At 40.7% G+C, this 14,025-nt stretch overlaps 1 long non-coding RNA gene across 1 annotated transcript in view; it reads left to right on the top strand.

The window, feature by feature from the left end:
• The window catches only part of LOC109490361, a 40,673-nt gene extending 30,019 nt beyond the window's left edge, over nucleotides 1–10,654 (top strand). Inside the window, exon 3 of the long non-coding RNA XR_002143690.2 lies at nucleotides 9,437–10,654. This is a non-coding gene — a long non-coding RNA (uncharacterized LOC109490361). The remainder of the gene's footprint in view (nucleotides 1–9,436) is intronic.
• Nucleotides 10,655–14,025: the final 3,371 nt, after the last annotated feature.

The raw sequence follows: 14,025 nt of genomic DNA, 5'->3' as shown, positions 1-14,025 counted from the left end.
GATTCCCTGCTGAGCACAGTGCCTGACACGGGGCTCCATCTCACAGCCCTGAGATCATGACCTGAGCTGAAATCAAGAGTTGGTGCTTAAACAGCCAAGGAAACAGTGAAAAAAACTAAGAGGCAGCCCACGGAATGGGAGAATATATTTGCAAAGGGCACTACAGATAAAGGACTGGCATCCAAGATCTACAAAGAACTTCTCAAACTCAATACGCGAGAAACAAATAAACAAATCAAAAAATGGGCAGAATATGAACAGACACTTTTCCAATGAAGACATACAAATGGCTAACAGACACATGAAAAAATGTTCAAAATCATTAGCCATCAGGGAAATTCAAATCAAAACCACACTGAGATACCACCTTACGCCAGTTAGAATGGCAAAGATAGACAAGGCAAGAAACAACAATTGTTGGAGAGGATGTGGAGAAAGGGGATCCCTCCTACATTGTTGGTGGGAATGCAAGTTGGTACAGCCACTCTGGAAAACAGTGTGGAGGTCCCTTAAAAAGTTAAAAATTGAACTACCCTATGACCCAGCCATTGCACTACTGGGTGTTTACCCCAAAGATACAGACGTAGTGAAGAGAAGGGCCATATGCACCCCAATGTTCATAGCAGCATTGTCCACAATAGCTAAATCGTGGAAGGAGCCGAGATGCCCTTCAACAGATGACTGGATTAAGAAGCTGTGGTCCATATATACAATGGAATATTACTCAGCTATAAGAAAGAATGAGTTCTCAACATTTGCTGCAACATGGACGGCACTGGAGGAGATAATTCTAAGTGAAATAAGTCAAGCAGAGAAAGACAATTATCATATGATTGCTCTCATCTATGGAACATAAGAACTAGGATGATTGGTAGGGGAAGAAAGGGATAAGGGGGGGTAGTCGGAGGGGGGAATGGAACATGAGAGACTATGGACTATGAGAAACAAACTTGAGGGCCTCAGAGGGGAGGGGGGTGGGGGATTGGGATAGACAGGTGATGGGTAGTAAGGAGGGCACGTATTGCATGGTGCACTGGGTGTTATGCGCAAGTAACGAAGCATCGAACTTTACATCGGAATCTGGGGATGTACTGTATGGTGACTAATATAATAAAAAATCATTAAAAAAAAAAAGAAACCAACTCAATTATAGAGAAGAAACTGATGGTTACCAGAGGGTTGGGGGTGAGGGGGACGGACTAAATCGGTGATGGGTATTAATGAGTGCACTTGTAATGAACGCAGGGTGATGTATGGAAGCGCTGAGTCACTATACTGCACACCTGAAACTAATATAACACTGTGTTAACTAACTGGAATTAAGGGGCGCCTGGGTGGCACAGCGGTTAAGCGTCTGCCTTCAGCTCAGGGCGTGATCCCAGCATTATGGGATCGAGCCCCACATCAGGCTCCCTCTGCTATGAGCCTGCTTCTTCCTCTCCCACTCCCCCTGCTTGTGTTCCCTCTCTCACTGGCTGTCTCTGTCTCTGTGGAATAAAACAAAATCTTAAAAAAAAAACAAAACTAACTGGAATTAAAATAAAAACTTAAAAAAAAAAAGAGTTGGTGCTTATAAACTGACCACCCAATATTGCACCCCAATAGCACACTTAACATCTCAAAAGGGATCTAAGACAGCTCAAAATATTAAAACACGTACTATAGGACAGTTTTTAAAAATTAAAGGATATAGAAATACACACACACACACACAAATGAAGGCAGGTTTAAAAAATGATAAAAACTGACTAAGGTCTATAGTCTACTTAACAGGAATGAACCAAAGTCAATTTCCAGCTTTGTGGTGCTACATCTAGAGAAGATGTCTCCTTTGGGGGAAGCGTTCACAAGATTTTGTACGGGCTCTGCAACTTCCTATGAGTCTATACTATTTCAAATGACAAGTTTTAAATTATATAAACAAATAATAAAAAGATTAAGGGATCAGAAATAATCTAGATAAGAAATACATAATTTAGAGCTGCCAGCCCTCCTCCCCAAATCTTTCCGCTTTTCCCTGGGCACTCAGGTACGCGGATTTCCCAGTCTCCCTTAGAGTTAACAATGGTCACATGACTGTGTTTAGCCAATAGAATGAGAGAAACGAACGAGACCCTTGCGGCTGATCTACAAAAACCTCCCAAACGCTTTCTCCCTGTTCTTTCCCTGTATTAACTGAACACTCATGATAGCGAGAGTCTAAGAGTCGGTATCACATGGGAGAAGCCTAAGTGACTACAGAGCAGGGGAGAGCTGCCCGCTGACCTTTCCACCGTGGGCTGTTACAGGAGCAAGAAATAAACTTCTATGTGTTCAAACCATACACTCTTTACGTTTCCCCCTTTACATTCTTGAAACTATTGAGGACTCAAAAAGATTTACTTATGTAGGCTACATCCAGTGATATTTACTGTATGAAACACTCAAACTGAAAAATATTTAGATACTTATTAATTCCTTTAAGAAGACTAGATCCATTACATGTTAACATAAATAGCATTTTTTTAATAAAAAAATAATATCTTCCAAAACAAAAAAATTTACATTTTTACAAATCTCTTTAATCTCTGGCTTAAAATAGAAGACAGGCTAAATCGTCATATCTGCTTCTGCAGATACATTTTTGGTTTAAGCACATGAAAAAATATCCAGCCTCACACAGATATATAATCGAAAAAGGAGGAATATTTTAATAGTTTTTTTCAGATAATTGTGGATATTCTCTCTTTATACTGCATCTAAACTCTACAAGTGATAGCTTCTAAAAGGTTGGTTGCAATATAACATCTAAAACTATACCAATGAACTTTTCATATTCTGTTAAATTAAATCTGCTGGTTTGTTTTGTACTTTGAATAGATCTTTTACCCATGCATGAGTTTATAACATCATCCATGGGTTATTTGGAAAACAGTGATTCACCGAGCCATGCAGATCTTCCAGATATTGACACATTTTAATTCACAGTACTTGAAAAATCACATGTGTTAGTATCACCAATATTACCTCCCCCAAAAATGTATTTTAAGTATTGGGAAGGTGTAAAGTTCAAAATGGCAGGTACTAGTTTTCCAAAATTCTAATTTTCACTTAAAAGCCTGAGTGTTATCACTGGCAACAAATACTATCATTTGTTTTCCTTGAAGTAACAGGTTTGCTTCCTTCAAAAACATGTATGTCCAGTCCCTGAGGCTAAATTATGAGCTTGTCAGTCATTCTTTCTAGTAAAACTGAAGTTCCATGGAAAAAACCTCTAGTGTGGAGGTCCCTTAAAGAGTTAAAACTTGAGCTACACTATGATCCAGCAATTGCACTACTGGGTATTTAACCCAAAGATACAGACGTAGTGAAGAGAAGGGCCATATGCACCCCAATGTTCATAGCAGCATTGTCCACAATAGCTAAATCATGGAAGGAGCCAAGATGCTCTTCAACAGATGACTGGATTAAGAAGATGTGGTCCATATATACAAATGAATATTACTCAGCCATCAGAAAGAACGATTACACAACATTTGCAGCAACATGGACGGGACTGGAGGAGATTATGCTAAGTGAAATAAGTCAAGCAGAGAAAGACAATTACCATATGGTTTCACTCATTTACGGAACATAAGTAATAGGAAGATCGGTAGGAGAAGGAAGGGAAGAATGAAGGGGGCGGTAAACAGAAGGGGAAATGAACCATGAGAGACTGTGGACTCTGGGAAACAAACTGAGGGCTTCAGAGGGGAGGGGGTGGGGGAATGGGATAGACTGGTGATGGGTAGTAAGGAGGGCACATATTGCATGGTGCACTGGGTGTTATACGCAAGTAATGAATCATGGAACACTACATCAAAAACTAGGGATGTAGTGTATGGTGACTAACATAACATAATAAAAAATTATTATAAAAAAAAAAGAAAGAAAAACCTCTAGTGCACTCAGCTCACAACTCGGTTAGGTAAGCGCTTTCCCCTGAGCCAACAGGAGTGCACTTTGGTGTGCAAGAGCAGTGCTCTATGAACACTTCTCTTCTGTCACACAGAGTGGTGAAAGGATGGGTGTTCAGGGTCACAGTTTACTAACATTAAGAACTTTTACTGCTCATCAAGGATATTCTTAAGTGAAGCTGGTGTTTCTTTTCACACAAGTGCATGATGAAAAGAATCTAATGCCCACCAGAACCATGGGACAGTTAGTGCCACTGTCTGGATTCATCCTGAGGCACCACCATGGTTTTTGTGCCATTAATGCAAATACAAACACAGAGGAAAGGGCAAATGAAGTCTTAATATTATTATTAAAAGAGTTTCGGGGCACCTGGGTGGCTCAATCGGTTAAGCGTCTGCTTTCAGCTCAGGTCATGATCTCAGAGGCCTGGGATCAAACCCTGCGTCAGGCTTCTCACTCAACATGGAGTCTGCTTCTCCCTCTGCCCCTCCCCCACCCCACTTGTGCTCGCTCTCTCTCTCTCTAATAAATACAATCTTTTTTAAAAATTAAATTAAAAAAAGGGGGTTTTCAACCTCATGGATTCCCTTAAACAGTTGGGAAAGCACTTCATTCCCCCAGAGTTCCTCAGACCATTCTCTGAGAGTCACCCAGGAGAGGATATGAGGCTTAAATTTAACTCATTTTTTTTTCTCTTTCTCATTAGTTGTCTCAGCTTGGCCATTGGCAGGCCCTGAAAGACATGGATTCAGGGCTAACACATTTGGCTTCCTTTGATATCTTCAAAAGACTGAAAATATAAGCTAGATTATAGCCATTATCTTTCCCCTTCTCTGATGACCTGGTCTTTAAAGTGACATATTTTGGTATATTTTAGTCATATTTTATGAAGTTTTCTCTTTTTTTTTCTCTTTCTTTCTGTCTGCCTGCCTGCCTGTCTGTCATTTTTAGATGACCTAGTATTCGTAATAATGGTGCTGTCCCCAAATCATCAGGGTTTCTGAATTTCATAACAGAAATTCCAGTGGTCCCAAAGGCTTCTGGGAAATTCTTGACCTGAAAGAGAAAGGAATGTCCGTTCTCTGGGAAAGCTGCCTGATCATGTTTATCCGATTAAAATGGCCACGTGCAGCAAGGTCACAAGATCAACGGTGATAACAGAAGCCCCACAGATGGGAATTCTAGACCCTTCCTATTCCCCTATGCTGTAGTCCCCCCCGACTTGGAGAGATTTCATTTTCTCTTTTTTTCTACTCTTTTCCTATTCCCATCTTTCTAACTCCTTCCTGGGGCCCAGACTGACCCCCTGAATTTGACTCTCCCCCCTCCTTCTTGGTTAAACTGACTATGGAAATCTCATAAGTTTCTATTACTTAATCCTCTGGTATTTGTCATCTAAGTTTTACTATATACTTCTTTGTGTTTAATTATTCTTGTTGGTTTGGGAATTTGACTTGAACCAGTGGTATTTTCTACTCTTCATCTCATATGCTACCAGTTTTCTTGAAGGATTTATAAATTAAAAGCCATAATCGACTACCCACCTTTGCACCTTGTGGAAGTTGCTTTCTGTGATGTCACTGTGGCTCACTTCACCCCTTCCTGTGACCCCCTCACCCACCTTTCGGAATGGGACCTGGCAGCCATTTTGTTATCAGTGGCCCAGCCCATCCCAAACCATAGCTGGCTGGACCAAGGGTGGACACCTGACTCATGCAGGTCAATCAGAAGTTTTTCTCCCATGAATGTACTGCTGGGCCTCAAATAAATGAGTCAGATTTTGCTGGTTGCTTGACTCAAAGATGGGTCGGCTCAGGAGCTGTGGGTGGGCAGAAAACTCAAGAAGGCTGGTCTACTGAGGGGAGCAGGAAGCACATGTGTAGAGAGGAGGAGGAGATAGACACCTCGAAGCTTTGGCAAGTCAGATGAAATCTTTACTTTGGTTTCCAAAGTCTGTCCAGCTCCTGGTCCCAGGCCTTGGGAGACCCTGTTTCCTGTGGGTTCTAGGGAAGTCCCTTGGAATCCAAAAAACACTCCTTTTTTTTCCTAATCTAGCTCCATTTTAACCAAGACTCACGTTATTCTTCCTATCTATCAGGTATCCTTCAAGACTAAGCATAGATATCCCCTGCCCTGGGAGCCTTCCCTATGCTTTCAGCGGAGTGACCATGTCTTGCCCAGGACTTCTGTACTACCACAGTCCCCTGCATGACCATGGTCCCCTGTGCTACAGCAGTACAACTCCCCCAGTCCATTCCCATTACTGCCATTGGCCCATGAGTTTACCGTCGCTTGTCTATTAGACTTGAGCCCTTAGATAACAGTGATAATATCCTATTTAAGCCCCTTCTCTAATGGTTAGAACAGCACCTGGTACCTAGGAAGCACTAAAGAAATTTTTGAATGAATGAGTCAGTGAGAAAGTGAATTCATGAGTATGGAAATCTATTATTCAATGACCTTCATTCCACATTTCAAGTTGAAGTATTTTAGCTGCTTGTGAGAATTGGAAGGTGTGCACCATGGGAGCAGGTACTTCTTGTCCTATGACCAGTGTGGCCCCAGCACCCAGCACAGGCCCCAGCATAGCAGACACCCGATGTTTGTTGATTGAATGAATCAGTTAGGAGGTATGTGAGGAAAGAAAAGTAGGGGGTGTTTGAGTGGCAAAAAATCTCAGTCTTAACCTTCTACTGTAAGTTCTAAATTCTATCTATAATTCTTTTTTTTAAATGATTTTTTATTATATTATGTTAGTCACCATACAGTACATCCCCGGATTCCGATGCAAAGTTCGATGATTCATTAGTTGCGTATAACACCCAGTGCACCATGCAATACGTGCCCTCCTTACTACCCATCACCAGTCTATCCATAATTCTTACCCTATTATTTGCATTCCTTTTTAAAGAAAACCTACAGAAGGAAATGAAGTGCTCATTTAGAAGGAGTTATAGAGCCCAGTTAGCCTTACCCCCACCCCCATTGCTGCATGCCCAAGCAAGGCAGATGGACCCTCAAAGTTCTGCTGTTTGCTCTTCCTCTGTCAGCTCAGGAAAGATTTCATTTCTCTGATGCTCTTAGCAACATGGCATCTGTATTTGTTTGCAAGGGCTGCCCTAACAAAATTCCACACACTGGGAGGCTTCAACAACACGAATGTATGTTCTCCCAGTTCTGGAAGCTAGATGTCAAGAGATCAAATCGTCAGCAGATTTGGTTTCTTCTGAGGCTTCTCTCCTGTGTCCTCACATGGTCTTCTCTGTGCACACACATCCCTGCTGTCTCTCTGTGTGTGCAAGTGTCCTCTTCTTATAAGGACACCAGTCGGATTGCATAGGGACCCACTCTAACAGCCTCATTTGAACTTAATCACCTCTAAAGGCCCTCTCCAAAGACAGGCACATTCTGAGGTGCTGGCAGTGAGAGCTTCGACATCTGAATTGTGAGAGAACGTAGTTCAGCCCATACAGTATATATTAGCCAAACATACTGGAACCAACTGAAATATCTAATAATAAGATAATGATTAAACTCATTCAAGAAATATATCCTGAATGCCCCAGAGCTGGGTACTGCATTGGGTGCTCAGTTCCTGTCCACAGTCTCGTGGGGGCAGGGAGCTAAAGGACAAATCACAAGGGAGGCCGCCTAACAGGGCGCTTACCGGCACAGACTCCAGATGGAGACTTCCTTGCTTCCCCCCACCCCCGCTTACTGGCCGGATGACTGTGGGCGAACTGTTAAACCTCTCTGTACCTCAGTTTCCTCATCGGTATAATGAGGTTCATAATAGCACTTACCTCATAGGCCTGAGAATTAAATATTTATTTAGAATAGTTGCTGGCACATAACCCTAGATGAGTGGTAAATAAATGAATTTGTGAGCATCCATGTAAGTCATTGAAAATGAAGCGTGTGGGAGATTGCATTACCAGCCCCAATTTTACCTTCCTCCTTGTATCCGTGCCCTTTGCTATGTACCTGTGATTCCTGCACGAACAGTGGAGTCCATTGCTTTGTCCCTTTACTTCGGGCTCGCCCACGTGACTTGCTCTGTCCAATAGGATGTTTGCAGATGTGAAATCAGTAGAGATTTGAAGTGTACCAGTTGGGTGTGTCCCCTTTGTTTCTCTTATCATCATGAGAACATGCTGGGACTACCCTGCTGATCCTAGGGGCAAGATGGAGACATATGGACCAGAGGCCACTGACCCACAACCCCTAAGTGAGAACTAACTTACACGTGTGTGCTAAGACTTTGAGGTTGCTTGTTATACAGCAAGAACTGACAAACAGAAAGTTGACTACTTAATGGCATGAGGAAAATTTCCCATTCAGTTAAGTGGTGGCAAAGGCCGGTAACAACACAATTTGTACAGTAAGATCTCATTTTTATTTTAAATAAATATGTGCGTGTGTGTGAGAGTGTGTATGCATCCTTAAAAAAATAGATCAAAATGTTAATCCGTGGTAATCACAGATTGGTGGTGATTTTTATTTTGTGTGTGTTTCTCTCTATGCTTCAAATAACTGTGTTTGGATTGTGAAATGTTATTTGAGAAGATATATAGGTGGGTGAAAAAGATGAATTACCGGTAGCTGGGTAGACAAGCAATCCCTCCCTGGTTCCTGTTCTCTCATCCCAGATTTCAGTCCAGATTCTTTTGTGGTGACCAAACCCACAGTACCATGGGGTTGGAGGCCACACAGAATGTCTGTGATTGTAGGAGTTTGGAAAACGATTTGTAAGATAGCCTTTCAAGGTGAGACAGCTTGTTAAGATTCTCTGGGGCCCTCTGAATGGTTCCCTCAGGGCTTGGAACATTGTGTTTAATGCATTTTGGACACATGCCAGGTCAATGCTGAAATTAGAGGCTAACATTCAGTTTAGGAGCTACACAAGAGGAGGGCCTGAGGAACAAGCTTGAAATACCTGATTGCCATGCAGCAATTACTTCTCTTTAGGCCACATTGCCCCACACCATTGCATTGGCCTCTCCAGCCAGGGCAGAATAAAATGGGCAGGTCCCACAGCCTTTGCCCTATCTCACTGGAGTTGGAATCGGCACTGGCACCACAAGGGACTTCCAGGCCTTGGTAGGAGACACTGTTGCTATTTTCTTTCTTTTTTTTAATCAACTTTGTCAAGTTATAATTTAGAGACAATAAACCCATCTGTTTTAAATGTACAGTTCAATGAGTTTTGGCAAACATACACACTGGTAACCACCCCTACCATCAGGATATAGATATTTTCCATTACCCTGAAAGGTTCCTGCAGGTCCCCTTGCAATCAGTCCCAACCCACATTCCCAGCCTCAGGCAACCACTGACGTGCTTTCCGAAAAAAGATTAGATTTGCTTATCTAGAATGTGATATAAATGAACCACATGGTATGTACCCTTTTGTGTCTGGCTTCTTTTGCTTATAATGTTTTTAAGGTTCATAGAAGTGGTCGTGTGTATCAATAATTTGTTCCCTTTTATTGCTTAACAGTATTCCATCATATGGATGAACCACAGTTTCTATATTCACAACTCGAACTTGAACTCACAACCCCAAGATCAAGAGTTGCTTACTCCAACTGAGCCTGGCAGACACCCCTATTCATTCACCTTTTGATGGACATTTGGGTAGTTTCTAGTTTAGGGCTATAATGAAAAGGCTTTTTTTTTCTTTGAGTTTCAACTGGACTTATTTGATGGCTGCTATGGGACTCACTAGCTGCTGATTGAATAATCTTCCCTGAAAACTAAGGGAAAAGTTGATGATCAAACAAATGGATAGTTTATTCATTCATTTAACCACTCACTCGTTCGATTAACCACTTGTCCAATAAGGATTCACTCTCCACCTACTATTACTACCAGTAATAATTTAACAATATTATTCAGTGACTGCTTCATGAATGTTAAGGTCACCGTGCTTAGAATGTACCTGGGATTATATTGTTCATTTCTCACAGCGGTCATGCAGGGTTGCTGTTAACTGGTCTCAGCTTTAGGTGCTTTCTTCAACCTAAAGTGTGAGGCAAATAAAACTGCATTTTTTAAAACAAAAGCATTTTCTATACAACTGAGGTTTTTCATTTATTTATTGGCCTTCCCTCCTCTCTTCTGTTCCACTTTCTGTGAATTGATGAGGTTTTATTACATCTCTTCTTTAATCAAGACCAAATGGTCTATGACATTGCTTGGCTTTTATGTTTATTGGGGTTGAAGTGGTGCCTGGCTGACACTGAGAAGAAGACATTACACTCCCAACATCCCTGGTGTCCGAGCTAGATTGGTATTCACTCCCAGCACACACTGAACACTTCATCTTCCAGACACACGATTGAGCGAAGGTGCTATATAAGTCAAATAAATAAGTAAAGCCAAGGGCACTTCTGTCCTTATCTGGCACATGGAAATATAGTTAATTTTCTGTGGGTTCCTATGGAATGCTCACACTCACCAGGAACTTTGGAAAGAGAAAGAAAAAAGACGATAAGACAGGGAAAAACTGTCTTGACTCTTGAAGAGTTTAATTAGTATGAAAGTCAAGAATAAGCTGGAAAAATAGTTATCAAGAAAGCATAAAGAAGGGGAGAGGGTGCCTGGGTGGCTCAGTCAGTTAAGCGCCCAACTCTTGATTTTGGCTCAGGTCATGATAGCAGAGTGGTGAGATGGAGCCCCACATTGGGCTCTGTGCTCAGTGGGGAGTCTGCTTGAGAGTCTCTCTCTCCTTCTCCCTCTGTCCCTCCCCTCCATGCTCATACACTCTCTCTCCTTCTACAATAAATAAACAAATCTTAAAAAAAAAATAGAAGAAGAGGAAGGGGAGAAAACTAGCATTTCTTGAGATTCTACCATCTGCTAGAATGTGCTAGTCCAGTGGTTCTCAAAGTTGTCCAGTTATGAGAAGCCCCTGGAAGGCTTGTTAAAACACAGATTGTTAAAAGAAAAAAAATGAAAAGAAAGAAGAAAGAAAGAAAGAAAGAAAGAAAGAAAGAAAGAAGAAAAGAAGAAAAGAAAAGAAAAGAAAAAAAGAAAAGAAAAGAAAAGAAAAGAAAAGAAAAGAAAAGAAAAGAGAAAGAAAGAAAGAAAGAAAGAAAGAAAGAAAGAAAGAAGAAAAGAAAGAAAAGAAAAGAAAAGAAAAGAAAAGAAAAGAAAAGAAAAGAAAAGAAAAGAAAAGGGGCGCCTGGGTGGCACAGCGGTTAAGCGTCTGCCTACGGCTCAGGGCGTGATTCCGGCGTTATGGGATCGAGCCCCATATTGGGCTCCTCCGCTACGGGCCTGCTTCTTCCTCTCCCACTCCCCCTGCTTGTGTTCCCTCTCTCGCTGGCTGTCTCTATCTCTGTCGAATAAATAAAATAAAATATTTAAAAAAAAAAAAAGAAAAGAAAAGAAAAGAAAAGAAAAGAAAAGAAAAGAAAAGAAAAGAAAAAAGGAAGGAAGGAAGGAATTGCTGCCCTGCCCCCCTACAGTTTCTGATTCAGTAGATCTGGGACAGAGTTCAAGAATTTACATTTCTAACAAGTTTCCAGGTGATGTTGATCCTATCAGTCTAGGGACCACACTTTGATATCCACTCAGAGTTGCTAATATGTCCTAGACATATGTATTATCTCATTTAAATATCCCAAGAGCACTATGAATTAGGTCTCATTATCCCCCATTTTGTACATGAGGAAAGTAAGAGTTCAGAGAATTTTCAGAACTTATCCTGGGTCCACAACGATTGAATGGCAAAGCCAAACTTTGAATTTTGGTCTGTGCCACTCCAAAACCCATGGTTTTCTCACTATTTCAAACTTCCCCCCAAATCTTTCTGGAAAAGTAGACCTAGAATATTATCTGAGTGGGTCAATGCTGCCAGAACCTCCAGGGTTTGGGAATAAACAGGCATGGTGACATCATTTAGGACCACATGTTACTAAAGTAATAAGGTGGTTCACTGAATGGTTTGGAAAGGATCCAAAATGTAATAGTCAATGACCCTTACCAAACTACCTGATTCTTTGAAGCTAACTCTGAATGGAAAAAAATGTCAAGGCAACCTATCCCCTCTGTTTCTTCCTTTCATAAAGACAGAGCCTGGTTACAAATCAGATTTTCCTCTATCTCCCTTCTGCTTCCCATAAGCCCCCTGCTGCATTTATTCAGCAAAAAAAAAAAAATTCTATAAAAATGTATAAAAGCAAAGACTTTGAACTTAAGTAGATTTTCTCATGTGAACAAAGCAATTCTTTCTGTTGAATTTTTGTCTTCTAAGTCTTTAATTCAGACACAAATTACCAACTTAAGTGAGAGAGGAGATACCACTATAGATTCTACAAAGATTAAAAGGATGATAAGGTACATTTATGAACAACTTTATGTCAATAAATTTGATAATTTGATGAAATGGATGCATTTCTTGAAAGACACAAACTACTGAAGCTCACTGAAGAACAAATAGATAACCTGGATATCTATTAAAGAAATTAATTTAAAATTTAAAACATTTCCATGAAGAAAGCTCCAGGTCCAGATGGCTTTACAGGTGAATTCTACCAAACACATAAGGAAGAAATAATATCAATTTTATACAAATTCTTTTGGAAAATTGAAGAGGAGGGATTACTTCCCAGCTAATTCTATGAGGCTAAAATTACACTGAAATGCAAAGACTTTAGCTCAAAATTAAAGACTGCACTTAATATTAAGGGGATAAAAATATCACAACTTTGGTCATGCTAGTCAACATGGCATCCCGAGGTCCTAGCAGCCCCAGGAAGTAAGCAAGGTTCATTCATGTCCCTTCTGCAGATAAGGAAATAGTTGGAAAAAGCTCAACCGGCACGCCTTTCCTGTGGTGCTAAGGCAGGCCAGGACAGGAGGACACCAAAAATAAACTACTTCACAACTTCTGAGGGAATGAGGTTAGAAAATGTTCAAAGTCACCAGAGAATGTTAAAGAGAGTCCTTAGAGAAAGACCCCAGAGACAGCAATTCACTTCATGGGAAGTGAGTTGAATTTTTTAAACTTTTTATGACAGAGAATTTTAAATTTATCTAAAGGAGATAGAATATAATGAAGCCCCATATCCCGTACCCAACCCCAACCATCAACCATCAACCAGTCTATGCATCCAGACCTTCATCCATTTCCTCTATCCAATGTTATTTCGAAACAAATCCCACCCCTCGTATCACTCTGCCCATAAATATTTCTGTATGTATCCCTAAAACAGGACCTCTCAACATCAGCACTGTTAACATTGAGCGTCAAATAATTCTTTGCTGTGAGGAGCTGTCCTGTGCGTGGTAGGATGTCTAGTGGCATCTGTGTTCTGTACCCAATGGTAACTCCCCTTCCCCTCAGTTTTGACAACCAAAAATGTCTCCAGATGTTGCCAAATGTCCTAGGGGGCAAAAATCTCAAAACTGAGGACCACTGCTCTAAAAGATGTGGACTCTGTTTAAAAATATAACTATTGGGACACCTGGGTGGCTCAGTCAGTTGAGCGTCTGCATTTAGCTCAGGACATGATCCTGGGGTCCTGGGATCGAGTCCCACATCAGTCTCCCTGCTCTGCCTCTGCCCCTTCCCCTGCTTGTACTCTCTCTCTGTATCTGACAAATAAATAAATAAAATCTTTAAAAAATATATAGCTATGATACTATTATCACATATAAATTATTAATAATTATTTCTTAATGTAATTAAACATCCAGTGTTCAAATTTCTAATTGTCTCATAAATACTATAAGTGGATTCCAATAGTTTTTTAAATAAGAATCCAAATAAGGTCCATACACTGGGATTGATTGATATATCTTCTAGATAGCTTTTAATCTATAGGTTCCCCTCCATTATTTTATTTATTCATTCATTTTTTTTTCCCCTAAAGAGAAGAGGTCATTTGACATACAGAGTTTCCCACAGACTGGATTTCACTACATACACATTCATAGTGTACTTTAACATTTTCTCTGTGCTCTCTATTTCCTGTAAATCAGTAGTATGATCTAGAAGCTTGATCAAATTCAGGTGCCAAGGCTACTTAAATATAACGTGTGTTCTTCCATGGGGCACCTGATGTAAACAGCCACTGATGA

Source organism: Ailuropoda melanoleuca, chromosome 6 (genome assembly GCF_002007445.2).
Source record: "Ailuropoda melanoleuca isolate Jingjing chromosome 6, ASM200744v2, whole genome shotgun sequence".
Taxonomy (NCBI): Eukaryota; Metazoa; Chordata; class Mammalia; order Carnivora; family Ursidae; genus Ailuropoda; species Ailuropoda melanoleuca.
The sequence above is the reverse complement of the archived record's forward strand: the minus strand, read 5'-3'. Positions and strand labels throughout refer to the sequence as shown.